Below are 27300 nucleotides of genomic sequence, written 5' to 3'. Positions count from 1 at the left end.
TACTATAAAGAAATTATACCTATGCACTTAAGTGCTGTGGGGCTGGGATGGGGGATGAATAAAGGGAGCAAGTCAGGGTGATGCAGAAGGGAGTTAAAGAAAAGGAAAAAAGGGATTTGTCAGGGAACGCTTCTTAGAGGAGATGTGACCAAAGGGATAGGGTCGGTCACACAGGTTGGGGGTGGATTTTGAGAGAAGGCAGGAGATCTTCTCTTGAGATATTGCTGGGAAGGATGAAGAAGTTGAAGTTGAAGAAGGGGCAGGAAGAGGGAGGGACTGGAGGGAAGCAGGGAGGATTTTAGAAAGATTAGACTTGAAGAGTTACAATTTTCTCAATGGTGTAGGTAGCCAGATATGCACACAAAGACTGACCCTCGTTGCGCTCTCATACTCACTTATGGTGTGATATTATTGCTGTTTAAGCAGTATAATTGTGTGGTAGCATCATGTTTGTGGTTGCTAATAAATATCTTTGCTTGAATGATAGTTTCCTAGGTATCTGTTGTATACAAACTTGGTTTTCTTTGAAATTTTTGTCAATAGACATTGCTGTGTGGTATTAATCAACAGTAGATTAATAATTACTTTCATGTTCTCTTTTATATGCACTTCAAGAGCACTATTAAGAACAGGGAGTTGCTCTGGTGGTTTCCACAATCAGCCCTCTCTTCTTTTACATGAAGATGGTGCTTGTCGTGTCATCTTTGGAAACCGATTTTCCATGTTTGAAGGAGAGATGATGCAGACGTCTGAGGAAGTACAAGAGACACACGTATGGTATACCCACACTCATATTCATCATTGTCATCATCATCATCCGCATCATCAGTGGTATTTTTTAAGCTCTTACTGTGTGCACAGCGCTGTACTGAATGCTTGGGAAAATATAATGCAAGAAAATTGGCAAAATCATTCCCCGCCCACAGTGAATTTTCAGGAGAGCGGGGGGAAGGAGACATTAATATAAATAATCTATAATATATAACAAAAATAAATGTATAAGTTATTTGGGGTTGAGGGTGGGGTGAATATCGGATACCCAGAGGTCCTAGATTAAAGTGCATAAAGAGTGATAGGAAATTCATTCATTCATTCAATCGTATTTATTGTGCACTTACTGTGTGCAGAGCACTGTACTAAGCGCTTGGGAAGTACAAGTTGGCAACATATAGAGACGGTCCCTACCCAACAGTGGGCTCACAGTCTAGAAAATGTGAACAGGGCTCCTCCTCTGGCCTTCCCGCTGAGCCTGGCTCCTGGAATCCTGATGCCAATATCTTTCAAACCAGACCAGCTCGAGATTGAGATTTCCTCATGGAATAGCAAATTCACAGGAGCTTGTAAGTGTGGGCTAGTGGGACTGTTGAAACTCATATGCTTCTGTCTTTCCCCAAAGAAATGTCACTTCATCTGAGACTCCTCTCCTTCTCTCACTGATGGTCCTATCCCAGGTAAAGTTGTGGACTGATCTGCTTACTTTTATTTCCCTTTCCTTGCTCAGCCCTGAAAAGCTGCCTTTTCTTTCTTTCTTTTATGGTATTCGTTAAATGCTTATTATGCGCCAAATACTGTACTGAGCGCTGGGGTAGATACAAGCTAATCAGGTTGGACACACCCGTGTCCCACATAGGGCTCCCAGTCTCAGTGCCCATTTTACAGATGAGGTAATGGAGAAGTGAAATGACTTGCCCAAGGTCACACAGCAGACACGTGGAGAGATTGGGATTAGAACCCAGTTCTTTCCGACTCCCCAGGCCTGTGCTCTATCCACTAAACCATGCTGCTTCTCATATTAGAAATAAGAGGCTAAAGGTTCTTTGGGAGATTAACCCTATTAGTCTTTGCTGGTTATTGCACCTCTCTATTTCTTGATCACACTCCCAATAATTTTTTTGCCTTTTCACTGGGATTTCTAGTCACCCAAACCCAGAGGAAGACTCTTCCTTTGTTCCTTATGCGGCAGTCTCTCCATGTCGTAGCTATTCACCATGCAGTTTTGGATTCACCTGAGGAAACAAAAAGGTTCTCAGTGGCAGCAGTGCCCAGGCTCAGTGCCACATACAGTTAAAGAGGGAAGCGGGCAGGGAAGGGGATTCAAGGGAATAGGAGGGGTCTGACTGACAGCAGGTGGGCGTAAGTGCATTCCCAAGCCACCAGGAAAGGAGGGGTCCATCTTGGCCCCGAGTTCCTGGGAGGTCACAGCAGAAGCTGTTTGGGCCTCCAGGTGTGAGGTGATCTCTCCTCTCCTCCCCGGGCAATGGCACTGAGCCTCCCAAGGCCAAACACCTGCCCCGTAATCGTCACACCGCCAGGTAGCCAACTGGATAAACAGGTCTCAACCCTCACACCTGCTCTCTGTAGTCAAGGAGAATGGAGCTCATTGTTATTTAGCATATAACCCAGCAAAGAGCTTGTCATTATTAATTAAAGGGATTCTCTGTGAGCATTCAGTGCTTGCTTAAAAAAAAATCCTGGGCAACGATACTGTCTGTCTTGTTTTACAGGAAAAACTTTGAATGGTGTATTGATTGCAGGTATGCAAACTAGTGACCCCTCAACGGAAACTGTGAGCTTCTTTACTCCATCTGCCAAATCCTCACATAGACTAGTAGGAAGTAGTCTAGGGTAAGAATCTCACTAAATAACCCCATACAATCAATCAATATTGTTTATTGAGCGCTTACTGTGTGCAGAGCACTCTATTAAGCTGTTGGCAGAATACAGTATAACAGTTGGTAGACATGTTGCTTGCCCACAACAAGCTTACAGTCTAGAGGAGGATATAAACATTAATATAACTAAATTACAGACATGTACATAAATGCTGTGGTGCTGAGGGAGGGATCAAAGGGTTCAAATCCAAGTGCAAGGGTGACACAAAAGGGAGTGGAAGATGAAATGAAACAACAATGGTTTGGATGTAGAAGGAGGTCTATGTATTCACACCGACACCAACACACAGGAAATAGCATGGACTTGTGGAATAATCTTGGGGCTGGGAGTTAGGAGACCCAAGTTGAGTCCCCAGATCCACCACTGGCCAACCGTGTGACCTTGGGTAATTCACTTAACCTCGGTTGGCCTCAGTTTCCTCCTTTGTAAAGTGGTGATAAGATAAATTGGGAGATCTATGTGGGACAGGGGCTAGGTGAGATTTCATAACTTCGTATTTACCAAACGTAGTACATAGTAGGTGCTTAAAATGCCATAAGCATTAATAGTTTAAATGTTATATACAATTCTATATATCTCTCTATATATAGACTCAATTCCCCTCTCAGAGTCGCACCTGGAGAGTTTTCAGTACTCTACCAGTCTCGACTATAGGAAAGAGAGTCAAGTAGAGGCCTGCCCATTCCATTCCTAGTTTGGGCAGTGGCTAGTGAGTGGAAGGCCATCTGCTACAAGTCAGGACTCACCTGTTCTGGGCAGCAGCATCACTGGACAGAGTTTAGAGCAGAGATCCATTTACTGTGCACAAGGAGGCAACGGTAAACCACTTCCATATTTTTACCAAGAAAACTTTATGGATACTCTACCAGAACGATTGCAGATGGAAGTGGGGTGTTCTTGGAAAGATGTGTCTATGGCTTCGCTATGAGTTGGACGCGATTTAACAGCATAAAACAACAACAACAATAGACTCTATTGGTGGCCCCATTATATATCTCCATATAAATGAATGGGGCCGATACGGGGTAGGAATCAAGTCTTGGTCCTCAGTCTCACAGAGAAAGTAGGGCCAGGATTCAGGCATTTTGGGTCATAAAATCAAAGAGCCATGCAAACTGAATAGTATCGGTTCTTTTGTGAAAGAACAGTACAAATGATACATGAATTACAAAGGTGAATTGAGGTTTCAAATAATGATAAAAATAATCATTGTGGTATTTGTTAAGTACTTATTATGTGCCAGCCACTGTACTAAATATGGGGGTAGATATAAACTAATCAGATTGGATACAGTCCCTGTCCCACATGGGGCTCACCATCTTAATCCCACTTTACAGATGAGGTAGCTGAGGAACAGAGAAGTTAAGTGCCTTGCCCAAGGTCACACAGCAGACAAGTGCCAGAGCTGGGATTAGAACCCAGCTCCTCCTGATTCCCAGGCCTGTGCTCTACCCACTAGGCTGTGATCAATTGAAAAACTATCAGCATTTCACCCATCTTGTCAGACCATCAGTTGGTGAAGTTATTCAGCATAAAATGATAGAATACTTTTAAAAGGATATCCAATTATGTTGGGGCTGTTGCATACACATCCAATTTGACATGAGAAGCCTAATGGCAAGAGCACAGGCCTGAGAGTCAGAGGACATGAGTTCTAATTCTGGCTCTGCCACATCTGCTGTGTGACCTTGGTCAAGTCACTTAACTTTTCTGGGTCTAAGTTTCCTCATCTGTAAAATGGGGATTAAGGCTATGAGCCCAATGTGGGACAGGGACTGTGTCCAACCCGATTCCCTTGTATCTAGCCCAGCACTTAGAAGAGTGCTTGGCACAGAGTAATACCATTATTATTATTATTATTATTATTATTATTATTATGACATATTTCACATTTAATTTGATTAGAAAAAGCTATAGCCTCCCCCACAACTCAGTCTATACCTATTGCCATTTTGATTTACAGATCTAAATTTTATGGAATGAATGGTATGATGTCTTCATGTTAGCTAATGATAAACTGTTTTTCTTTTCTAACTTTTATTAAGTTAAGGTGCAACCTATCTGATAAGATTACTGACTGGGCAATATGTAACAAGACATTTTTAAAAGAACATCAACGACTTCACCATATCCCCTACATTCACAGTGATGGCTATATCCCTGGAAATTATGTGTATACATCATCATCATAATCATCAATATTTATTGACTACCTGCTGAATGCAGAGCACTGTTCTAAGCACTTTCAGTAAGTGTTCAATAAATAACATTCGTCCATGTCCTCAATGAGTTTACAGTCCAGCAGAGTAGGCAGACAAATACATGTTTTATGATTTGGTTCTATTCTGTAGCATCCTATATATTTCATAACTTCGTTGTGCGATGTACATCTTAATCTACATTTATACTTTTAAAATTGTATGATCCTAGTTCTGTCTTTGTAACTCTCCATAATGTCTCATACAGTTTTTTTTGCATTCAGAGGGTACTTAAGACTTTCTATTAACCGATCATTTCTTCTCACAAAACCCTAAGAATATATATTTTAACATGTTTTTTTCAAGATTATAAGCTAAAAAATACAAAGTCACCCAAGCCAACAACATATAATAGACTGTTTTCAGGTGTGTGTACATTTTTTTCAGTATTTTAGCTTGAAAATGCTAGGAAATAATGGAATAGAGAAGCATCCATTTTTAGCAGGAAATGGAAAAGAACTTTGGTGCCTCTGCCCAAATAAAGGAAGAATACTAAAATTTGGGATTGGTCATTCATATGGGCAGGAAAAGAATCCTATGAGTTTGTCAAAGCAACAGTCTTGTCTTGTGGGTAAATTTCACACCCACATTATCTGAGAATGATCATGGCTTTTAGCAGATGTACTGCCCTTTGGAATCTCAAGAGGAATATAATTAGGACAAAAACTTGGGGACCCTCTGCGTTTCACATTTTGGTCATGATAAGCAAGACCCTCTTTCTAAAATTCATTTGCTTCTGCCTCAGCTTCTCTGGCTGCATTAATGATGTAGTGGGTCATTATAGACCATTGAGGAGAATTCCAGAGAACTTATATGAGACTTGACTTAAGCTCATCTCCACACAGTAAACTCATTGTGGAAAGGGAACATGTCTACCAACTCTGTTGTACTGTATTCTTCCAAGCATTTAGTGCAGTGCTTTTCACCAAATAGCAACTCCTCACCATTGGCTTTAAAGCCCTCAGTCAACTTGCCCCCTTCTACTTTCCCTCTCTACTCTCCTTCTACAGCCCAACCCACATACTTGGCTCCTCTAATGCTAACCTATTCATTGTACCTCAGTCTCATCTATCTCGCCGCTGACCTCTCACTCATGTCCTGCCTCTGGCCTGAAACATCCTCTCTTTCCATATTGGACCAAAAATTGTTCTCCCCACCTTCAAAGCCTTTTTGAAGGCACATCTCCTCCAAGAGGCCTTCTAATAATAATAATAATAATGGCATTTGTTAAGTGCTTACTATGTGCACAGCACTGTTCTAAGTGCTGGGGAGGATAGAGGTGATCAGGTTGTTCCACGGGGGGCTCACAGCCTTCATCCCCATTTTCCAGATGAGGTTACTGAGGCACAGAGAAGTGAAATGATTTGCCCAAAGTCACACAGCTGACAATTGGTAGAGCTGGGATTTGAACCCATGACCTCTGACTCCAAAACCCAGGCTCTTTTCCAATGAGCCATGCTGCTTCTCTGACCAAGCCCTCATTTCCTCTTTTCCCACTCCCTTCTGCAGTGCCCCGATTTGCTCCCTTTAATCAACACCTCCCACCACCACCCAGCCCTGCCCCACAGCAGTCATGTACATATCTGTAACTTATTTATATTAACATCTGTTTCGCCCTCTAGACTGTAAGCTCACAGTGGGCAAGGAATGTGTCCGTGATATGGTTGTGATGTATTCTCCTTAGCGCGTAGTATCGGCACAAAATAAGCACTCAATAAATATGATTGATTGATTGATTGATTGATTGATTACTCTGCACCAGGTAAGCCCTCAGCAAATACCATTGCTGCTGCTGTGGCTGAAGATGATGACAATGACTTAACCCAGGGCAGGCTCCATATTTCATGGGCCTGAGCACTTGACCAAAGTTGTCTTTCTCGTGCTCTAACCGATCAGCTGTGTCATCTTACACAAATGCTTTAGCTTCCCTTTACCTCCATTTTTCTTTCCATTATTTGGTAATAATATCTTTGGCCCCTTCTATCTCACAAAGAGGTTTTTCTCCCGAATCTTTATGTTCCACATAAAGTCTTTCTTTAGAGGAAAGCTATCATATAAATCTAGCAATTTTTTATTTCAATTTCAAGAATCACTGTGTCTAACAATGACATTGCATCATACATTATAGAATCAGGATGAGGAAATTATCATTTTTTCCCAGTCGAGAGTTGGCAATAATTTCCATAAGCTTCAGTCAGGGTGGTGGCTTTTCAGGTGGTGATAAAGGGGCAGCTTTGGGAAGGGTTATGGATGAAAACTAGAGAGAAGCATCATAGCCTAATAGAAAAATCATCAGCCTGGTAGTCAGAGGTCCTGAGTTCTAACTCCAACTCTTCCACTTGTCTTCTGTGTGACCTTGGGCAAATCACTTAACTTCTCTGTGCCTCAGGTACCTCATCTCTGTAATGAAGACTGAGACTGTGAGCCCTGTGTGAAACAGGGGTTGTGTCCAACCTGATTAACTTGTGTCTACCCCAGCACTTAGTACAGTGCCCGCTATGTAGTAAGCACCTAACAGATACCATTGTTTTTCTTTTAATTAGGAAAGGGTTAGCAGTTGATTCAATGTAAGAGCTGAAAGGCAGTGAGGAGTCAAGGATGCTACTAAGGGTCCTGGTTTCTGGGATAGGGAAGGTGGTGGTGGCATCAGACAGAGATGGATACGTTAGGAGGAGGAAAAATGAGAAGTTTGGTTTTATACATGTGTAGTTTGAGGCACTGTTGGGTCATCCAAGTAAAGATATCCTGGAGAAAAGGGGAAATGTGAGGGTGAATTGCTGGAGAGAAGTCAAGGCTAGAGAGGAAAATCTAGGAACCATCTCCATGGAGACAGATGCAGAAGTTCCAGGGAAAGGGATCTCATGGCTTCATTCAGATCACTGTTGGCCTAGAGAAACTGACTCAATCAATCAATCAATCAATCATATTTATTGAGCGCTTACTGTGTGCAGAGCACTATACTAAGCGCTTGTGAAGTACAAGTTGGCAACATATAGAGACAGTCCCTACCCAACAGTGGGCTCACAGTCTAGAAGGACTCAGAGAGGAAGAAGGCCATTTTGGGTTTGTGGCCTAGGATTTCATATTGAACAGAAGTTGGTGATGGCAATTATGGCTTTTTGTGAGAATTCCAAGTAGATGCAGATATAATCCATGAGCAGAACTGATGCTATCCACTCAGTCATTTCCCCCAATCCCACTGGAAAACTGTTGGATGCTAATCCTTTTCAATCACCTCTGGGCTGTACTACATGAAAGTCTTGACCTAGAGGTGAAAGATTGGTTCTTCATCCATCAGACCTTGATTGTCCACCCCCCGACCCCAGCCTCTCTCAACCAGAAGAGGCAGCAAGGCCTAGTGGCTAGAGCATGGGCCTGGGTGTCGGAAGGCCCTGGGTTCTAATTCCGGCTCCGCCACTAGTCTGATGTGTGACCTTGCGCAAGTCACTTCATTTCTCTGTGCCTCAGTTACTTCATCTGTAAAATAGGAATCAAGTTTGTGAACCCCATGAGGCATATAGATGAACTTGTATCTACCCCAGAGTGTAGTGCAGTGCCTGGTACTTAGTAAGCACTTAACAAAAACAAAAACAAATTAAAAAACAGAGATTTCATCAGTATCTCTCTGGCTATCTTACAGTCAGAATTAATTGTAGGGCTGAAAAAAAGAGTAGTTGCCAGGCAGAAGAATGAAAAGCTTAAAGCCAAGTTTATGTTGAGTAGAGTAAATAAAACCATTCCTCCTCAAGTTTAAATTTTGTTCTCTTGAACTTTCTGGTCCGATTTTAAAGGAATCCGGGAGTTTACAAGAGCAAAATCGAAGTCACAGCATAAGAAAGAGGAGGGAATGGAAGAAGTGGAGCTTTGCTCAGCAAGTGTATATGAATTAGTGCATTTGTGTATTTATATACTGCATATTGCTGCCCTCCCATTTCCAGGATGACAGTAAGGTGAATGAGATACCTATCTTGGCCAAAAATACTTGTTCTGGGACTATTGACCTGGAGGAAAAGTAACATTTCATGATAGATTCCATTTTCTTGCTCATTTTTTTCTATCAATCTATCAGATTTATTGAGCACTTAATATGTGTAGAGCACAAAGCTCTTGGGATATACAATATAACAGAGTTGGTAGATTTGTAACCTGTCCATAGCGAGCTTACAGTCTTGATGGGGAGACAGATATTAATATAAATGAATAAATTACAAACATAATAATAATAATAATAGTATTTGTTAAGAGCTTACTATGTGCCAAACACTCTTCTAAGCACTGGGTAGATACAAGGTAATCAGCTTGTCCCACGTGGGGCTCAGAGTCTTAATCCCCACTTTACAGACGAGGTAACTGAGGCACAGAGAAGTTAATTGGCTTGCCCAAGGTCATACAACTGACAAGTGGCAGAGCCAGGATTAAAACCCACATCCTCTGACTCTCAAGCCCAAACTCTTTGCACTATGCCATGCTGCTTCTCTAAGTGCTGTGGGGCTGAGGGAGGAGTGAATTAAGGGTGCAACTCCAAGTGTGAGAATGAAGCAGAAGGGAGAGGGAAAAGAAGAAATGAAGGCCTAGTTGGGGAAAATCTCTTGGAGAAGATGTGCCTTCAATAAGACTTGAAGGTGGGGAAAGCGATCATTTTCAGTGACAGAATTTTAAATGCCTACAGCTGTTTGGGATATCTTAGGACATCATTGACTTAAATGAGTCCCATATTCATTTCCTGCTCTAGGTTCTAATGGCTGGTTGCAATGAAAGTGCATAAATTCCAGGAATGATAATAGTGATATTAGTTAATCATTTACTCTGGTGAAGCATTAGGCTAATCTCTGGGATAGACAAAATACAGTCCGGTCAGACATAGTTCCTGTCCTACATTGGATCACATTTTAAGGAGGTAGGGAGAAGGAGTATTTTATGCCCATTTTACAGATATAGAAAGTGAGGCCCAGAGAATTTGAGTGACAGGAGCAATTAAGTGGCAGAACTGGGATTAGAACTCAAGTCGTTTAGCTTCCAGACCGTCGCCCTTTCAACTAGGGCGCACTATTTCTCTGAGGAACCTTAATACGTGCGCAACAATTTTACCTCTGGATGGCTTTTTCAAACTTGGATCATGATGAAAGAACAGATGAAAGAACTGAAAGAACAGAGAGGGTGGCTCGGGAATAAATATCTAATAGTCTTTGGGATCAATTGAGTGCTGAGTACAAAAATATCTGCTTACAACCTGGGTATTTCATTGTCACTCTGACACTCATTCTGTCTCAGAGGAGAAACACTGGCCCATAACCCCGTGGGAAGTAGAAAGGAGGAGGGGAGCTAATTGAATGCATACAGTGTACCTAAGTAAAGGTGCCTAAGGGGTTTTCCTTTTGGCTTGATGTCATCAGTAGCTATGTTTGCGAGGAGATGAAGAAGCAGATACTTGTGTTCTCAGCCTCAGGCTGTGGAGAGGTGCAAAAGTTGGAGAAAAGGGAGCTGAGGGTGTTGCATAATCTGGGTCATGTGATATTATAAGCCTCTCCCTCCCACTGTCGGCTTCTGGCCCCCATTTACCATCGAGGCTACCTCTTTCCCCAGTGCCAGGCACCTTCCCCCTCCCCACAGGGCTCCACACACAGAAATCTGCACCTTCCTGCCCCGTCCAGGCAGAGTAGGCCTGGGTTCTGCCTGGCCTAGGGAAAGTGGTGGGCCAGGGCGTTCCTGGAAGAGGAAGCGGGGGCGGGCACCAACCCAGAACCAGTGGGGACTGTTGTGGTTTCATCTTCCAGGAATCCTCCGCCTCTACCACTTCCTCCAGGCAAGGCCACCTGCACCACGGGAACCCAAGAAGCAGAGACCACAGCACGCCTTGTGCCTGTTTCCTAGTTCAGGGGGCTTGGGGCCTCAGCCAAGCCCAGGGTTTGCTTAGAGCCAGACTTGGAGCAATTTCCCTGGCCCCAGCATGGGGCTTCAGTTGGCCCAAGACACTTCCACGGCTCTCTCCCGTTGCACTCTGGTCCTGCATTTACAGCAGTAATGATAATGACGATGATACTTGTTATGTGCTTACTATGTGCCAGGCATTGTACTAAGCCCTGGGGTAAATACAAGTCAATCGAGCTGGACACGGTCCCCGTCCCCTGTGGAGCTCACAGTTTCAATCCTCATTTTACGGATGAGGTAACTGGGGCACAGAGAACTAAAGTGACTTGCCCAAGGTCATACAGCAGAAAGTGGCGGAGCCAATATTAGAACCCATGTCCTTCTGACTGCCAAGCCCACGCTGTGTCCACTCCTCCATGCTGCTTCTCACCAGTAACTCTGGTGTCAGTCAAATTTGGACAGCAGTGCAATTTATTTTCTGGCTGAATAGATTTTTTTCCAGACCAAATATTACTTGTGATATTTGTTAAGTACTTACTTTGTGCGAAGCAAAATCCTTGTCCCACATGGGGTTCACAGACTGAGTGGGAGGAAAAACAGGTATTTAATCCCCATTTTGCAGATGAAGAAACTGAAGCTCAGAGAAGAGACTTACCTGAGGCCACACAACAGGCAATCAATCAATCAACAATATTCGTTTAGTGCTTGCTGTGTGCAGAGCATTGCACTAAGTGCTTGAGAGACTACAATATAACAATATAAAACATACATTTCCTGCCCACAATGAGCTTACAGTCTATAGAGTTTTTCTGCTCTCACCATTATCAATTTTTCCTGCATTGGAAGAGTCACAGTTAGAAACCAGATCCTCTGATTCCCAGGCCAGGGATTTTTCCCACTAGGTCACACTTTTCCCCGAGCATTTCTTGAGCTTACGTCAAGACTGATAGAATTAACAAATCTTCAGGAGGCTAATTTTCACCTTATGCTCAAGAATGTGGCTGTGGAAAAGCACACTGCCTTCCACAAAAATCTAGGATCCACAGGAATAATTGAGACATATGTCCTCTCGTTTGGGAGTTAGAAGCACCCTAAAGCCTATGCTCTTTCCTACGGTTCTGTGATGATGATGATGGCATTTGTTAAGCGCTTACTATGTGAAAAGCACTGTTCTAAGCGCTGGGGGGAATATAATAGAGAAGCAGCGTGGCTCAGTGGAAAGAGCACGGGCTTTGGAGTCAGAGGTTATGGGTTCAAATCCCGACTCCGCCACTTACTGGCTGTGTGACTCTGGGCAAGTCACTTAACTTCCTGGGCCTCAGTTCCCTGATCTGTAAAATGGGGATTAAGACTGTGAGCCCCCTGTGGGACAACCTGATCACTTTGTAATCTCCCCAGCGCTTAGAACAGTGCTTTGCACATAGTAAGCGCTTAACAAATACCATCATTATTATTATTACAAGGTGATCAGGTTGTCCCACCTGGGGCTCACGGTCTTAATCACTGTCTTAATTGTGAGTGGGCATCACTCTAGTCTTGATCAAGGAACAACTGTCTGCAGCCTGTCCACTCATCCATCTTTCATAGCCAGGAAGGAGGGAAGTCTCATGGGGATTCATTTAACTTTTTGCATGGCTCTCTGTCATGGAAACAACTGGAAGAAACCTTTGAACCCTGAAAAACTATAGCTTTCCCCCAAAACGTTTCACCTAATTCCAGGACCATAGATTCCTCGCAGTTTATGAAAAGGTTTGGTTCTTTTAAGTCACTATTCATTTCCTAAAATCAAAGCTGCAAAGCCAATATTCCCAGTGGTGCGATGGAAATTTCTTCCTAAATCAGTAGAATACCCTTGGGTAGTTGGCACCAATTCAGTATGTGCTCCTGATTTCTCTGTGATGGCTCAATCCATCCATCAGTAGTATTTATTGAGCACTTGCTGTGTGTAGAGCACTGTAATAAGCACTTGAGAGAATACAATAGAGTTGCTTCTTTCTTTCCACTACTGGAGTTCAGAAGGCAATTGGTACGCTGGGGCATAGAGAAAGAAACCAGTTCCTGTGCCTCGCTGTGTAATGGAAACCTTCCCTAAAGCTAACACACTTTGTCAGCCTTACCTGTCTGCAATCAGACTCAGATATGCATCTCCCACTTATGGTTGCTTCCTCTTAAGTACAGCAAACAGTGACATCACTGGCCCTCTGGCATAGCACTGACTCGCTCCTTTTCCTTCTTTTCAAGCATCCCTCTGTCCGACATCCTTTCCATCTGCTCTATCACTTTATGTAACCCACAGATTACTATTTCATTCTCTGAGGGTGCAGATGTACTTGTGATCAGAAGAAGTGATAATAGAAACAGCATAACCTGATGGAAAGAGCACAGGCCTGGAAACCGGGAGGCTTAGATTTTAATCCCAGTGTGACCTTGGGAAAGTCACTTTACTTCTCTGTGCCTCAGTTTTTTCAACTGTAAAATGGGGATTCGATTCTTGTTCTGCCTACCCCTCAGCCTGTGAGTCCCATGTGAGACAGGGACTGTATCTGAGAAGGAACGTGGCTCCGTGGAAAGAGCACGGGCTTGGGAGTCAGAGGTCATGGGTTCTAATCCTGGCTCCGCCACTTATTAGCTGTGTGACCTTGGACAAGTCACTTCTCTGTGCCTCAGCTACCTCATCTGGAAAATGGGGATTAAGACTGTGAGCCCCATGTGGGACAACCTGATTACCTTGTATCTCCCCCAGCACTTAGAATGGTGCTTGGCACATAGTAAGCGCTTAACAAATACCAAAATTATTATTATTATAATCTTCTTGTATTGTATCTACCCCTGTGCTTAGTACAGGGGTTGGCATATAGTAAGTGTTTAATAAATACCACAATTACAATTATTATAGACAGTTTTGAAATAGCAAGCATGAGTGGGGGTCATTAACAATGTTTCCATTTATACTCTGTCCCTTAATATTAGAACCTACATAGCTGCAGGTAAATACATTTTCAGCAGTGTACATGAGAAGGATAAGACACAAAAGACCAAAACGATTCCCCTTCTTGCTCTTTGAGCCATTTAAGATCCGTGGCTGTGGCGGATAAACTGTTTCTGCCCGAGAAATGTTTCCACTTGTCAGCCCTGCAGCTTTCATCCAAAGTTTCTCAACTCAGCAGAGCAGAGCTTGTCACGAAAAAACTCTCTGAATATTTTTGGACTCTGGTACACATCAAAATGTAGCTCTTCCGAGCTGTAATGTCTGCTATTTCTCTGGAACTGGAGTAGTCATTCAAAAATAGTTCTCACTCAATTTAACTTCCTATTGAACCCTCTAAATTACAGATATTAAGCCCTTGGTTTCACAACAAACTTAATGAACAGTTCTGACAATCTATAAGCAAGGCCACTGGAAATTCTGGGGCCAGATGGAATCACAGATTACACCATTTTCCTCCTGGCCTGCTATTCTCTGGCACCTGGAGATGTGTTCCCTGCCTATGTATTGTCTCATGCTACAGCCCCTTCCTCTAATAACCAGATTTGTTCTTCGAAAGTCCAAGTTGGGCAGTTAAGAGAGCACAAGTGACTGAGTTTAATTTGCATTATTGGAGATGAGAGAAACTCTGCTCTGGGGTGGCTACAGGGACTTGCCACATTAAATGAGCCAAGTGGAATAGAAGCTGAAGCCAGTGGAGGAAATGCAGCAAGGAAAGAATGAGGAAAGACCAAGGAAGAGAAGACACAATGTAATGCTGAAAGAGAGGAAGCGCTCATGAGAAGCATGAAACAACAGAGAGAGGAGCAAGAACAGAGCAGAGGAGATAAAGATGAAGGAGGGGCGGGAGTTGGAGGGAAGCGAGAGGGTGCGTGCTTGAAACCACAGTTATCCGAAAGAAATCCTTAAATTTCCTTGGTCAGTTGGCTTTAATGATGATAACCACTTCATTAAAGCTCCAAGCAGTCTACAGAGTTGCTAGGTTCTTGGAAAAGCAGCATGGCCTAGTGGATAGAGCAAGGGCCCGGGAGTCAGAAGGACTTGGGTTCTAATCCTGGATCCTCCACGTCTCTGCTCTGTGATCTTGGGCAAATCACTTCACTTCTCTGTGCCTCAGTTACCTCACCTGCGAAATGGGGATTAAAACTGTGAGCCCCTTGTGGGTCAGGGACTGTGTCCAACCTGATTACCTTGTATCTACCCCGGTGCTTAGAACAGTGCTTGGCACATAGTAAGCGCTTAGCAAGTACCAAAATTATTATTTTTATTATTATTACCTCAGTCTCGCCTACCTCACCTCTGACCTCTTGCCTCCATCCTGCCTTTGGTCTGGAACTCCCTCCATCCTCATATCGGACAATTACTGTCCTTACCTTCAAAGTCTTATTGAGAGCATATCTCCTTCAAGCTCTCATTTCCCTTCTCCTACTCCCCTCTGCAGCGCCCTGTATTTGGATTTGCTCCCTTTACTCACCCCTCCCTCAGCTCCACAGAACTTATGTACATAGTCATAACTAATTTGTTTATGTTAATGTCTGTCTCAAGCTTACAGTCTCGTTGTGGGCAAGGAATGGGGCTACCTCCTCTGTAACGTTGTTACATTGTACTCTCCTAAGTACCTAATACACAGTAGGAGCTTAGTAAATATGATTGATTGACTGATTGAGTCCTGCTGAACTCAGCTCTGATCCCAGTTAAGGGGCCCTGGAAGCTCTGGGGAAAGGTCAGGGACCTTTATCCCAGAGAGGGTGGCCGGTTTGGTCTGACAAGCCAGGAGCCGCTGAATTTGTAGGGGCCAGGCTGCACTTCTTGGGCTGAGTGGGTTGAAGATGGCCAGATGTATCACTTACCCCTCTCCCTGCTCCCAAAGCTCCTGAGAAAATGGAGTTGGTGCTGTCTTTCAGCAGCCCACAATGCTCCCAGCACAACCTCAACTTATTGGGTTCCAATAAGCACCTGAAGCAGTCCTTTCCACTCTACTGTGATTTACCTTGTCAGTGCTATCAATGGACAGAGAGAGATGAAGGGGAGTGGGAGAGGGAGAGGTTTGCTGCAACTTGGAGAATTCATAGTCAAGTTGGAAGCGGCCTGGCCTAGTGGAAATAGGATCGGCCTGGAAGTCAGAGGACTTGGGTTCTAATCCCCATCCTGCCTGTCTGCTGTGTGACCTTGGGCAAATCACTTAACTCCTCTATTCCTTAGTTACTTCATTGGTGAAATGGGGATTAAATCTACTTCCCAACTACTTAGGCTGTAAGCCCCTTGTAGGGCAGGGACTGTATCCAAACTGATTATCTTATATCTACTCCATTGCTTAGTAAAGTGTGTCAGATGAAAAGAGCTTAAGGAGAACCATTAAAAAATGGAAGGAATCGAAGCCTTATGGTGGTCTGGCATAGATAAATGGCCTTTCTACGTGGCAGATATGCTTTGTATATGATATCCTTTCTAAATGACAGACCAGGATGGAGAGATTTGCTGCCATGTGGAGAATAAATGGTCAAGTGTGAAGTAGCATGGCCTAGTGGAAATAGCGAATCCCAGCCTTGTTATCTGTGTTCTATGTGACCTTGGACAAGTCACTAAACTTCCCTGTGCCTCAGTTACTTCATCTGCAAAATGGGGATTAAGACAGTGAGCCCCATGCAGGTCATGGACTGTTTCCATTCTGATTAGCTTGCACTTTAATATAGTGCCTAGAACATAGTAAGCACTTAGCAAATCCCATAAAAAAAAAAAAAAATCAACAAAAAAATGCATTCATGGAGCAAAGATCTCCATAACTTCGACAGAATCTTTGCATGGCATTGACTTGTTTGAGTAAGCATGAACACTTTTCACTTGATTGCTACACCATTAAAAAAGAACAATTCTTCTTCATGGCCAGCGGAGCAGCCAGAATATGAAAAGGCATAAAGCGTGTACCAATGAATATTTCCGCATGGCCAAAAGCAAGTATGCCTGTATTCAAATAGCTGTGGAACCTGATTTTGGAATAGAGTAACCCCTGGCATTGTGGACAAAATACTTCTTTCCTGTGTGATCAATCAATCAATGGTATTTATTGAGGGCTTGCTATGTGCTCTTGGGAGAGGACAATAAAAGAAAATTAACAGAGACATTCCCGCCCATAATGAGCTTACAGTCCAGAGGGGGAGCCACATATTAATGAGAATGAATAATAATTTATAATAAATAATTTAAAGGTATGTACATATGTGTTATGGGGTTGGGGGCGTGCGCATATCACATGTGTGATGAGTGACTCTGGTCGCAAAGCACGGTGGCCTAGCTGGAAAGGGACAGGCTGTGCACCCCTACATTTTTTGGGGTGAGGGGAGAGTGGAGCCAGGACTTCCCACTCCCCCTCATTCTACATGAGAAGTAGCATGGCTCAGTGGAAAGTGCACGGGCTTGGGAGTCAGAGGTCATGGGTTCTAATCCTGACTCTGCCACTTGTCAGCTGTGTGACTTTGGGCAAGTCATTTAACTTCTATGTGCCTCAGTTACCTCACCTGGAAAATGGGGATTAAGACTGTGAGCCCCAACATGGACAATCTGATTACCTTGTATTCACCCCCACCCCAGTGCTTAGAATGGTGCTTGGCATATAGTAAGTGCTTAACAAATGCCATCATTATTACTATTATTATTATTACTTGCCCATCAGAAATGATTCCCCAAGGCCGGAGGCCCCCTCTCAATCATTCCATCAATCAATCGTATTCATTGAGCACTTCCTGAGTGCAAAGCACTGTACTTAGCACTTGGGAGAGTACAATATAACAATACAAAAGAGCACGTAGACACATTCCCTGTCCACAAGGAGCTTGCAGTCTAGAGGGGGCAAAGAGTTCTCTCTCATCCCCCTGATTCCCCTCTTCAGCTTCGCCATGTTGCTGACTTCCTGGATTCCTTTGTTGTCAGGGAGCTCAGGAGATGAGTTGTGACATTCGCTCTACCTACAAGCTGCCACCAAGCTTGGGATCATTTATTATTCTGAAATAGCAGGTGCAGGAGATACAACAACCAGAGAACACCTCACAGACTACTTTTTGGCCACTTTTACTCCAAATAACAGATTGCTTTTATTACTCTTGACGTTATATCACTTCATCAAAAGCATCCATCTCTCCCCTAGCCTCTAATAGGAGAGGCAAAAGTTCTTTCATGGCTGCATTTCCAGCGGAGAGCAAGGACAGAGTGACCTCGAATGTAAAGCATCATATTTACATATATTGCACTGATTAACTAAAAAGATTGCTTTTGTCCCCCCCGCCCCCTCCCCTGCTAAAATATTTATCGATTTTATTTTATTTCCAGGAGGTCACGCTTTGCCAGGGAGGTTAAGTGTAAAAGTCAGCAGTATTTGGCAGAGATTTATGTGGAGCTGGAGATGGGTCTGTGTTGCTCTCAAACTGATTAAATAAAGAATGCCATGGGAGTACTTTGGTACTATATGCAGACCCCAGCAAATGAAAGTAATGCATTAGAATGCAGCTTTAGGGTCTAATTTAAAAACATAATTCAGGCCCAAGCAGAGGCCTTTACAATATTGGCAGATGTCTTCGGCAGGCTATTCCTATAGAGGACAGAGTGGAGTACAGATAAATGTAATCCCAATAAAGGTTCTCTTTCATTTAATTTTACTGGCGTTTTATTTTTTGGATGAAATTTAATTTGATGAGGATCGATTTCTATTTTTCATATTTTTTGGACGGTAGGCTAAATACACAACTAGAATGGCATGTGTTGGTCACAGACGTGGCTTCTGTGACCCTAGTAAGAGCGGCGACAGACGGAGTTCCTTGTCCAGGTGTAACAGGGCTCCTAGCTCAGCAACCCACAGAGGTGCCAGGGACAGGATGACACATCCTATTTCCCATTCAATCTCATGATCTTTTCAAGGTGATTAGACCTAAATGATTATCTCACAAGTAAATGTCTCTCCTTTGTAACCGAGATTGCAAATGGGGGCTGAAGGGGAGAAGGGTTCTGATTTCCATTATTTTTTCCCTAAGGGAGATCCACCAATTTTTAATCAGTGTCTCTTGTCTCTTATTCCTCCCCTTAGGAGTCAGGGCAAGGAGTTCAGATCCAAAGCGACCGCATTAGAACCAATATGAACATTTTGTTTTGTGTTTTTGTGCGAATCTGAGAGTTTTAGAAACGGGGGAGTTTATATCCAGATTTCAAGTGAAGAGCCCATTTATGAAGTTCAACAACAAAACAATATGCAAAAATAAACATGGGCTCATAGCACACACCTCAATGAAAGCAACTATCTAGGTAACCAAGAGACAGAACTACAGAAGAGATCTGGAATTCCAGCGGAAATTACATCCTTTCTGGATCAATGTCTTTTGTGCTTTCAGAGTTAGCTTTAGCTGCAAAATGTTACGCTTAGTAATATTTGCCCAAGGTAAAAACAGAGTGGTCTTGGGCTCATAAAATATTTGAAACAGTTGCTCAAGGGTTTATATGTTAAAAAAAAGTGGAGGTGAATTTTAGAAGCCCATAGTCTCCTGATTTTTTAAGACCATGTGTGCTTCAGCCAGAAAATTTAATGGATTTGTTTTATTTCCTATTTCCCTGAAAAGAAATGTAATCATAGAAAACGAGGATGTTTTGAATAATTTCATTTTCTAAATGGCATCTAACCATGGAATGTTAACCCAGTAGATTCAATCTAACAGATTACAAAAAGAGTTTATGGAGGAATACTGGAAAAACTGAATTAAAAAGTTTCAATTCATTTTCCTTTTCTTGCTCTCTCACTTCTAGTAGCTGCAAAATCGTATTTCATACTTTTACCAAATCCATTCAAGCCCCACCCACAGTTTTATTCCCAACCAAATTAGATGACCTGTGTCCCAAACCCCATGGGTGGCTCAAGAAATACTTGCTGACCAACTGGCTGACTGATTAATAGCCCGTGGATAGTTTGTGTTAGGGTGAAATGATATCATGCCCAAAAGTGCTCTTGGAGAATTGAAAGATCATGTTTCTATTACAGGAGATCAAATTTGAAATAAATCCCAGGAAAATCCCAGGAAAAAAATGAAATTAAGTGGGCTGAGGAGAGGGGAACCAGGATATATAACAGGGAACAGAGATGTACAATGGGAACTCTCCCTTTGGCTGCCCATCCCTATAACTAACAGTTTTATCTGAGCCAATGAAACGTTCCTTAATCCATTCATTCATTCAATCATACTTACTGGGTGCTTACTGTGTGCAGAGCACTATAATAAGTGCATTCCCTTCTGCCAGAGCTGTAGGACTTTAGTGGAAGGGAAGGATATGCAGGATGGGGAAGGAGAGAGAGGTTTCCATTGGCCTGAATTTCCTTTCCATTTTATTTTTGACAGCCCACTACTCTCCCCAACTTCAAAGTCCTCATAAAATCACAAATCCTGCAGTCAATCCATGGTATTTATTGAGTGTTTACTGTGTGCAGAGTACTGTACTAGCTCTTGGTAGGGTTCAGAAAGAACAGAGCTAGTAAATATGTTCCATTCTCACAAGGATCATAGAGTCTAGAGGGGAAGACAAACCTTAATATAACTAAATTGCAAATTATGAACATGTATTTGAGTGGCTTTCCCTAAGCTCTCATTTCACCTATTCCCCCTCCACTCTGTGTTGCCTAGGTCCTTGAATCTGTGTCCCTTAAGCACTTGATATTCACCCCAGCACCACATCATATATATATATATCCCTATACTCTCCCATTTCCCCTGTCTGTATTAATTTTAATGTTTGCTTCCCCCTCTAAGTTGTAAGCTCCTTGGGGGCATGGGTGTGTCTACCAACTCTCTTGTGTTGTAATAATAATAAAAATTATGGCATTTGCTAAGTGCTTACTATGTGCCAAGCACTGTTCCAAGCATTGGCGTAGATTTAAGGTAATCAAGTTGTCCCAAGTGGGGCTCACAATCTTAATCCCCATTTTATAGATGAGGTAACAGGCACAGAGAAGTGACGTGGCTTGCCGAAGGTCACACAGCAGACAAGTGGCAGAGCCGGGATTAGAACCCACATCCTCTGACTCCCAATCCCAGCTTTTTTCACTAAGCCATGCTATCCCAAGCACTTAGTACAGTGTTCTGAGCACAGGACGTGCTCAATAAATACACCTAATAGATTGATTTAAGCCTTGAATGGAGGGAAAATGTACTTAAAAGTGTTGGAATTATCAGAGCATTGACCTTGAAGTGATTCTTCCCATGAGAAAAAAGTGGCTAAGAATGAATTATTGGCAAAATCCCATGATGGATGCTGGTGATTTTACTTCTAAGATAAACTCAGCTTGCAATGCTGAATGGAACAGGGGAGCAGAACACCTGGATCCACAGATCTTGATTGCTCACCCATCTTTCCTATCTCCAAAGTCTCCAGGAAAGTTCCTGTATGTCCTTTGCCAATAATTTGTGAATAAGCACTTCATCTGTATTCTAACATTTCGGGTTGATGTATCTAGTGGATACTCTCATGGATTCCTGGGTGCCTACTAGAAACCCCGGCGCCTTGAAGCTAATTCAAACGATCAATCAATCAATCAATCAATCGTATTTATTGAGCGCTTACTGTGTGCAGAGCACCGTACTAAGTGCTTGGGAAGTACAAGTTGGCTTGTGAGACAGAGACAGTCCCTACACAACAGTGGGCTCACAGTCTAAAAGGGGGAGACAGAGAACAAAATCAAACATACCAACAAAATGAAATAAATAGAATAGATACGTACAAGTAAAATAAATAAATAAATAAATAGAGTAATAAATATGTACAGACATATATACATATATACAGAGGATACCTTTTTTACCTCATGCTTCCCAAGCCCAAGCATGCAAAATCACACTTCTCTAGTTAGAATGGTAGCAGTTGAAGTAGGACACTTCATTGCACTGCAGTTGGTAAAACTGAGGGAGAAAGGTGTTTTAGCTGTTTTGATTAGATGGCCCCTAGATGCTGCTGCATCATCAAAATGTGGAGGTAGAGCTATCCTGTCGATCATAGGCCTCCGCCACATTACATTACATTACATCCCAGGGCCCGACGGACGACTTTGGAGATACAGGTTGGGCAGAGGGCAAGGCTAATTACAGCTTAGCCTTCGGAAACCTAACCCTTGGCACTAGAGCAGTGTCATTCATACAGTTGGATGTCACAGAAGTGAGAAGCTGCCGTGGCCTAGTGGATCGAGCAGGGGCCTGGCACTCAGAAGGACCTGGGTTCTAATCCCGGCTTCACCACTTATTAACTGTGTTATCTTGGGCAAGTCATTTAACTTCAATGTTCCTCAATTACCTCATCTGTCTAATGGAGATTGAGACTGTGAGCTCCATGTAGGAAAGGGACTTTGTCCAATGTAATGAGCTTGCATCTTCCTCATTCATTCATTTATTCATTCAATTGTATTTATTGAGTGCTTACTGTGTGCAGAGCACTGTACTAAGTGCTTGGGAAGTCCAAGTTGGCAACATATAGAGACGGTTCCTACCCAACAGTGGGTTTTTTGAGGGCTTTCAATAGCATTCCCCTCCAAACCTAGATCAGGCCCAGGATTTTTGGGTTGACTTATCAAAGGAGGCCTAAATGTGGTGTTCAGTGGGTGCTTACTATGGGCAAAGTGCCGTACTAAGCGCTTGGGCGAGTCAGTGAGAACAAGGTGGGATGGATCGGGATTTCAGAGCGGTAACCTCCACTCGGACAGCAGATTTGGGATTACTCAGCACTGAGTATAGTGCCTGGAGCATAAGAAGCGCTTAACAGATACCATTTAAAAAAAAAGTGAAGTGCCCCTCCTCTCTTTCTTCTCCCTCATCCCTTCCTCCCACCCCAACCTGCACATTTAGTTTGGAAATCCACCACGCTGTTATTCCCTGGAACTCCCTGAAGTCATTTCCCACCGTGTACAGGCATGTCTATTTTAATCTTTGATATTCATATGAAACTTGGAAAGGCCCCTTAAATTAAGCTGGAGGAACATTTGACCTTTTACATTACTCTCTTATGTGACAAATACAATAAAGAGAGAGAGAGAGAGAGAGAGAGATAGAGAGAGAGAGAGAGAGAGAGAGAGAGAGAGAGAGAGAGCATTAGCTATCTGGCAGATCTACAATAACTTTACAGATGGTATGGTGAGTTTAGGAAGCGGCATTGCCTAGTGCATAAAGCATGGGCCTGGGAATCAGAAGGATGTGGGTTCTAATCCCAGATCTGCCACTAGTCTGCTGTGAGTCCTTAATCAAGTCACTTAACTTCTTTGTACCTCAGTTACCTCATCTGTCAAATGGGGATTAAGACTGTGAGTCCTATGTAGGACAGGGACTGTGTCCAACCCAATTATCTTGTATCTCTCCCAGTGCTTAGTACAGTCCCTGGGACATAGTGAGAGCTTAACAAATACCAGAGTTATTTAGGAAGAAGCTTTCCACTGAAATTGTGATGCAACTCAAGAATCCAGAGAGTCTCCACAAATGAATGCCAGCTAAGGAGTGTTCTTAGCTGCTGGGGCACAGGGAGCTTTGCGATTCAAGGTGGTGGAATCCACTGAGACTGTTCTTGAGGCACCACATCTCCCATCTACTCCCGCTCTAGACTGTAAGCTCCTTGAGGGCACAGAGCGTGTATACTGATTCTGTTCTATTGTACTCTCCCAGCACTAAATACAGTGCTCTGCATACTGTAAGCACTCAATAAATACCACTGATGTTGACACGAGGGAGGCTTGCTTCTGTTCACTCCCTCCTGGAGGACTGGTTGATGGATGAATTTCTCCCAGAAGAGACAGCACAGGCATAAAGGTGGGAAGTGTGAATATACTACTGACCAGCCCTTATCGATCTCAAATACTTTAGGCATCAGTCAGACCCTTGATACTACAACGAGTCCTTAGTGAAAATGGAAATTTCCGAGGTTTCTAGTATGACCTCCCTGGGTCCTAAAAGATAGGAATCTCTGATTGCATTCATTCCAGAAAATATTGTTGCCGAGAGAGTACCTAAAACGTCCTCATTCAAAAAAAAAATGAAAGAAAAAAACAAGTATGATAGACAGAGCACTCCCCAGTAATATCCCGTCTGGACTACTGCACCAGCCTTCTCTCTGATCTCCCATCCTCATGTCTCTCTCCACTTCAATCCATACTTCATGGTGCTGCCCGGATTATCTTTGTCCAGAAATGCTCTGGGCATATTACTCCCCTCCTCAAAAACCTCCAATGGCTACCAATCAATCTGCGCATCAGGCAGAAACTCCTCACCCTGGGCTTCAAGGCTCTCCATCACCTCGCCCCCTCCTACCTCACCTCCCTTCTCTCCTTCTACTGCCCAGCCTGCACCCTCCGCCCCTCCGCCGCTAATCTCCTCACCGTACCTCGTTCTCGCCTGTCCTGCCATCAGCCCCCAGCCCACGTCATCCCCCGGGCCTGGAATGCCCTCCCTCTGCCCATCCACCAAGCTAGCTCTCTTCCTCCTTCAAGGCCCTGCTGAGAGCTCACCTCCTCCAGGAGGCCTTCCCAGACTGAGCCCCTTCCTTCCTCTCCCCCTCGTCCCCCTCTCCATTCCCCCATCTTACCTTCTTCCCTTCCCCACAGCACCTGTATATATGTATATATGGTTGTACATATTTATTACTCTATTTATTTATTTATTTATTTTACTTGTACATATCTATCCTATTTATTTTATTTTGTTGGTATGTTTGGTTTTGTTCTCTGTCTCCCCCTTTTAGACTGTGAGCCCACTGTTGGGTAGGGACTGTCTCTATGTGTTGCCAATTTGTACTTCCCAAGCGCTTAGTACAGTGCTCTGCACATAGTAAGTGCTCAATAAATACGATTGATGATGATGATGATAATATAAGCAGATCTTCCATTAAATTTTCTTTTGGTATATTATGGAAAACTCATTAGATAAAATGTACTGTACACAGAATTGTTTACAGGCAAAGTGCATTTCTGCATTATGGAAATCAAATTCCTCTTTTCCATAACAACCATGTCACTGAGCCTCAGGATCAGAGGAAAAGGTATTTAATATCCTGAAAGGAAAGCCTGAAACTTGCAGAGTTCTGGAATATGTTTCCCGACTCTTGCCAGTAAGGGAAACTAATTTGCCTTTATCGTTGATTGTTTGGTCTATCAATCATTAATACAGAATATAGTTGAAATAGGTCCACCTGCTTCTCTTGGATCATATATTCTATTTGTGTCGGAGGCACACACTTTGAATTCTGCATAAATCATATGCTGCTATTATTGCATATTTCATTTGTATTCCAAACTCTTTTACATTAAAATCCATTTTGGCCTGCCTAATTGTTCACTTCCTCTGCTTTCTGTGTTCTCCCCTTCCTCCCTCCTGGTTTCTCTCTTTGACTTTCCAGAAAGCACTTCAGATTGACAAATGATGCCTGATGCAGTCTTGTGGAAAGACCACAGACATGGGAGTCAGACAACCTGGGTTCTAATTCGCGGTTCTACCACTAGCCTGCCAAGCAATCTTGGGCAAGTCACTTATTTTCTCTGAACTTCAATTTCCTCATCTATAAAGTGGTGTTAAAACACCTGTTCTCCTTCCCACTTAGACTTTGAGGCCCGTGAAGGACAGGAACTATGTCTGACCTGATTACTTTGTATCTACCCCAATGCTTAGTACAATTTCTGGCACAAGGTAAGTTGTTTAACAAATACTCTTACCATTAATTTTATTTGGTCTGAAGTGAGAGAGAGGAAAATGAGGCAACAGTGAAGAGTTTGGCTTGAGAGCTGTACTTCATTCTTGGGAGAGTACAATAAAGTTAGTAGATGAGATCCCTGTCTTCAAAGAGGTTACAATCCAGTGGGGGAGAAAGACATTAAATTAAATTACAGAAAGGACTTGGAACTACTTGAAGGACTTTCTAATTTGCACAAGAGCCCAGGATCTGACAATCCAATTTCATCGAGATTCTCTCCAACCCAGATTGGCATAAATAAATTGGCTTCCATACACAGCTGTTACTCTTAGCATCCAAGCTTGTTCGATGTAGCTTGTTATAGGGGAGATGTCCTCCAGGGATGATAAGAAAAGACAAACATTGCAGTTTGGGGGGGTTGCCTCTGAAGCAAACCAAATCAGCTTTTCTAAAACATTTGAGCACTTCATTATATTGAATTTGAATTAGCCGTGATATCAATCAGTCTGTGTTCTAACGGCCCCACACTATGCAGCTCATTACAGAACTTTAATTCCTGTGGTTCAGAGAGAGCAGCATTATTTCATTCGGTTCCATATCTGAAATGACAGAACAAATATAAACCAAATGCTTATATTCAAAATTACAATTGAAGCATAAAATCACACTGTGGGCCTTCGACTATTTTGCGGTCTGTGTGAGATAAAGTAAAATCAAAAATCTTCCGATCACTCCTTCCAAGAATAGCAGAAGTCAGCTGCAGGGGATCCTGAAAGGCATATGTATTTTAAAACTGAGGAGTACTTTGTCCTACAATCATTTTCAAAAACTGACATAAGAAATCACTGTAGGAGATTGTTTCAAAATATTTCATTTATGACCCAGGCTCAAACTCCTTTAAATTCAATTTGTTGCATTCTTCCATTCAATTGCTATCAGATCTTCAAAAAACACAGAGATATAGCTGATCCACCAATCCCTCCACCCTCCGTGAGCTTCCTCCCTCCATCCCTTCTACCCTCTTTCCCTCTTCCCTCTCTCCCTCCCTCCCCCTCTTCCGTCCTTTCTTCTTTCCTTTTTTTAAAATGTTTTTCTAAGCATTTCGAAGTTGCCAGACACCGTGCTAAAGCCTAGGGTAAATACAAGATAATCAGGTTGGACACAATCCACGTCCCAAGTCGGGCTCACAGTCTCAATCGCCATTTTACAGATGAGGTAACAGAGGTACAGAAAATTTAAGTGACTTGTCCATGCTCACCCAGCAGACAAGTGAAGGAGGTGGGATTAGTCCTATGTCCTCTGGCTCAGAGACCCATGCACCTTCCATTAATCCCTGCTCCTTCCTTCCTTCCTTCCTTCCTTCCATGCTTGAGAGAGTGCAATACAATAAACAGACACATTCCCTGCCCACAACGAGCTTACAGTCTAGAGTCCTTCCCCACTCCCTCCTTCACTTTTTCCTTCACCCTCTCTCTCACCATTTCCTTCCCTCCTCCCTCTCTCACCTTTTTCTTCCCTCCCACCTTTTCCTTCCATCCTCCCTCCACTTTTCCTTTCCCTTCCTCTCTTCCCTTTCCCATCCCTTCTCAGCCATTCCTTCTCTTTCTCTTCCTCTACTTTTCACAGTCTTAATACCCATTTTACAAAGGAGGTAACTGAAGCATAGAATAGTTAACTGACTTGCCCAAGGTCAATCAATCAATCGTATTTATTGAAAGCTTACTGTGTGCAGAGCACTTGGGAGAGTACAGTATAACAGAGTTGATATACACACTCTCACCCACAACAAGCTTATAGTCTAGAGGAGGAGAAAGAATTAATATAAGTAAA

General features: G+C 43.0%; 1 non-coding gene across 1 annotated transcript; it reads left to right on the top strand.

Moving 5' to 3' along the window:
- Window positions 1-3271: 3271 nt before the first annotated feature.
- On the top strand, window positions 3272-3409 carry LOC119919996. Its single transcript, XR_005447768.1, has one exon. It is a non-coding gene; the product is annotated as a small nucleolar RNA SNORA7 (small nucleolar RNA).
- Window positions 3410-27300: the final 23891 nt, after the last annotated feature.

The sequence above is a fragment of the Tachyglossus aculeatus genome, chromosome X1 (genome assembly GCF_015852505.1).
Source record: "Tachyglossus aculeatus isolate mTacAcu1 chromosome X1, mTacAcu1.pri, whole genome shotgun sequence".
Lineage (NCBI taxonomy): Eukaryota > Metazoa > Chordata > Mammalia > Monotremata > Tachyglossidae > Tachyglossus > Tachyglossus aculeatus.
This window is presented reverse-complemented; position numbering and strand designations above follow the sequence as displayed.